The following is a 4,332-nucleotide window of genomic DNA, read 5'->3' as shown; positions in this document are numbered from 1 at the left end:
TGGATCTGGCACTTCACCTTTCCACCTGGCCGCACTGGGCGGGAGGGTGACGCACAGGGGTCCAGCAGTCCTTTCACCTTCGGGTTCATTCTTCACTTCTCGCGAAAGCTTGTCTGAAATGCTGTCTTCCAAACATCGTTATCAAACAAATAGCGGGTTTTTCGCCAGCCAAACCGGAAAAATAATGATAGTTGTTCACCGACGTTCATAAGAAATCTCCTCAAACAGGTAGCTCCCAGGAACTTCAATTGCCAGCACGTCAGCCACATCAGGCCGACCACATAACGTATTTACACGGGGAAAGGTCTGTATGGTGCTGTGATCCTTCTTCGACATCCCCTACCACTCATCTCAACAGCTTTATGTGCAGATATTTAAATTGCCATATTTTCACGACTGAAAAGTGAATTTCACAGAGCCTTCCTTTTCAAAGCCTTATTGGGTCCGGTGAGAAATGATGACAGGGTTCGCCATTGACGAGCCCTTTGGTTCTACTTTCGATCCACCTTCCTCCTCATCAATAATAGTTCGAGGGTGGCCGGCATTCCTCAAAGTGGGCTTGTTTTATTTTATTTTATTTTTATTTATTTGCTTAGGCTTACTGTAAAGTGTCATACAGCTCACTATTCTTTTTGAAAATGCGTTTTTGTGCTCTGCGCCCTTTTTGTAAACCACGGCATCAAACGACAGACGCTATTTGCCCCCGCCGATGATTACGAACATGTTCCAGTATGCTGAGCGTGTAGGATGAATAATATAGCGCGAAATAATATTACTATATTAGTACACATATGCACATTAATATGTCATATTAACATCAGCAACACAAGTTCAAAACAGCGAACTGCAGCGGACTAGGAAAGTCACTGAGTTCACGTGGCCTGGTAACAAAATTCAGTGCGTGCTGTTGCGCACACATTGACACCGATATTTGTTGTTAGTCCACTATTTCGACGTCTCATTCGGTGATAGCTCGACGCAGAGTAGGCGCTAGTTATGTTACCGAACAAAGATCAGACCGAGCTTCCCGACCTGGTTTCATCAGTCGGTTAACACCGTAGCAGTTGTAACCACTGCCAGAAGTTCTAAATGTCAAGCGCCTGTGGCACAGCTGCTGCTGCCCGGCCAGGCGTATCCGGCGTTGCGTGAATGGTCCACATCAGCTCTGCCAGTGAAGCTCAGCTTTTCCTTTCATCTCTCTTCGCGCAGCCTCCCGCTGGCCGCATCTTCTCTGTCAGTCGTCAAATGTGCTCCAAAAAAAAAAGAGTCCAGGTGCCTCGGGTCATTTTGTCATACGTGCTGCCGATGAAGCACCGAAAACACTAGTATACGCTCTCGAAATGAAAGAGGCACAGGTGCCTTGCCAGCGTCTAGCTGGCAGACACGAGTGAGAAACCAGGTCAGGAGCCTCTCAGCCAAAGACTTGCTTTCAATGAAAGGAATACCATATGTGTACCAACGTCTTCTGAGAGAAGCTGTCAAGCACCCAGTATTAGCCTCTTCGTAATCCATGTAAATATTTAAATGTGAGAAAATCATCATGATGAGCTGAGCATAAGCGTCAATATTGGTTAGAATACAAGAAAATAATATAGCCTAGGAGCACGGTGCTTACCGCCGTATTCGTCGCCTGGGTCTCGTTAAATTTGATTTTATATGTTATATGTAATATACATAATGATATGTGTTATATATTATTTGGGCTTTGGGGTTATATATAATTATATAAGGTAATGTTAATAGGGTCATCTGATGTGTTTATGTGGGGCCCAGATACATAATTTATATCATTATATATATTACATATAAAGATGATATTCAAGCTGCGTCAAAATTAGGAAAAAAGAGTATGTCGTTGAATGACTTCAAATGGTATTGTTATAATAATCCAAATTTTTGACCAGCAGCCTAGCACAACATTGGTGCAACATCAGTCAGCCTCATTCATTACCTTCGATGGCTCTTTCATTCGCCGCCAGCAGCCTCACATATACAGCCTTCTTTTTCACCTTCACCAGGGTCACAGCACACATTACCGAAACAATATATACCTCACGCGAGTACCTTGCCTTCCTTTTCTTTCGGTAGAAGCTCACCTTTGTTTGCCTTTCGCCTTGTCTCGTGAAATTGGCATTCTTAGAACCCAAACTGGCTCAAACGCGTTTTTCTTCGCGTGCCAGGTATTTGCCTGTCCTCACTGGCGTCACCTGCACCACATCCTCTCGTTCAATACCAACCAGAATGCAGCTGGTTGTTAGCCCAAACCTCTCACTTACGTTGCTGGTGATTAATGTTAAACAAACACAGACGCTGCCATAAGCAGCACCTCTGTGGATGACTTGTTTGTGCTGACAGATCTATTAAAATTTGCCGTAAAATGCTCCAGTCATTTTCCGTCTATGAAAAACCACCATCTACTTTTCCACATATTTGTCATGGGTTATGCCGTCTCTCTCACCTCAAAGCAGGTGGCTCACTCAGCTCATACCCGAATATCTATGACAATAGTGAGCATTATTTTCCTTAAATCGCGCTTAAGACGCCGCAGTTGCGATTTTGTACGTTCGTTTGCTTATGAAATGGTGCCAGTATTTAAACAAGTAATATTTCCGGAAATACTTGGTCGCTGTGATGACTTACGTACCGGCACAAACAGACCAGACAGTTTTCGAGAAAGTTGGGCGCTTCAACAAGTAGTTTAAAAGAATAAAGAGGGAGTTCGTTAAATATTTGATAAACTTCTCAAAGATACTATTGTTTTCCTTCTTCCTCTGGCCAGAATAGTTTTCCCAAACATATTGAACATTGTGGGCACAAATATTATTTTCACAATTTTTCTTTTCAGTCGACGCCACTGGTGGTTGTCTTCGTTAAAGCCCGCCGTGTAATTTCGTTCGCCTGTTAAAGAGGCCACCACGAGTTGGTTGCCGCGTGAGCCGTTTCTGGTTTGGCCCCGTCAGGTGCACTGCGCCACCGGGTACACTGTCTTCAGCCATGTCAGTATGATTTTGGAGGTAAGGCTGTGGTGAGGGGAATGCTCTCCGAGGAATGTGGAGTTTTACCGAGTCTTCAGGACAGCCAACTTCAGCCTCCCAACCAGAACTAGATATGATTATTGAGGAGGCATCTCTTGTGTGACCAGGCCGGGCTACTACCTCTCTGGGCATGGGCCTCTGCTTTTCCCACCGGCCACTGCCGGGAGCCATGAGGTCAGGAATCAGGTCAGGCTGCACACAGGCTCGCTGGCTGTCAATAGCTTGGCTCAAAGAGTCCAGGTGCCAATGAACGTGAACACCAGCTAGCATTAGCAGCACACGGCCCAGTTTCATCTGTCATCAGCGCATTCTGCCAGAACTTTTTGCTTATTGGTCATCCTTTCAGCCAGTTTTCAGTGAAATGTAGCTGGCCTCTTGAAAACCCAGGGTACCAGAATACGCAGTTGAGAAAGGGAGAAAGCTGGCATGGAAAAATTCCACACTGTCGCACTGGTCTCACAAGGGCTTAACGGCCATTCATGTGTATGAAACATTACCAGCAGATGTTCGTTTTCGCTGTTCTTGAGTTTATAAACGGATCATTGGAAAATTGGGAGTTTGAAAAGAGAAACAATGGTGATTGAATGGGCAGCCATCAGGAAATACTATGAGATAAATGCCCATTTATGTGAAACAGCTATGTAAACTTCTCCGAAATGTACATGTACATGTGAAAGGTAAATAGCTGATAAACGCGCCCGAGCTCACCTCTTACATACGACACGTTGTTTCGTGACAGACGCTGAGGTGCGACCGAACATTATTGCCTGTCTTCCATTTGGCGTTCGCATCGCAGTATTTGTGGAGACGACGCTGGGGTGCCTTCCAGCTTCAGTAGCCGGCATAATCATCACGAACTATCAACTTCTCTTCATGCCACCATCAGTAATTTTCCCGCTCTGCAGGCAGTTACTGCAGCTGGGGATATATTCACGCTTTTCAATCAATACCATTTAGTGTTATTGTGGTTAGGTGGGATGCGAATCCCAAAGAAACCTGTAATACTTCCGATTTGCATGCCATTTGACACACACGGCACAGTTGTCGCGTGATAAAGCATTATCACATGCCGCTTCACGACCACAGCAATCCTTTTTTCAGCAAAGAATGCAGTGACAAAGTGACTTTCAAACACAGACAGCAGCACTGAAAGAGGTTTCCAGGATATTTTGTTATAGCCCAGTTATCCGTGCCATGATTTTCTCACACCTCAACCGACGGGGACAAGCTGGGAGGGCATCACAATGACAGGATGATGATACAGCAGATAAAAGAATGATAGAAGTTCAGAATAGGA

This window comes from Ursus maritimus (genome assembly GCF_017311325.1).
Source record: "Ursus maritimus isolate PB19 chromosome X unlocalized genomic scaffold, ASM1731132v1 scaffold_X1, whole genome shotgun sequence".
Lineage (NCBI taxonomy): Eukaryota > Metazoa > Chordata > Mammalia > Carnivora > Ursidae > Ursus > Ursus maritimus.
The sequence above is the reverse complement of the archived record's forward strand: the minus strand, read 5'-3'. Positions refer to the sequence as shown.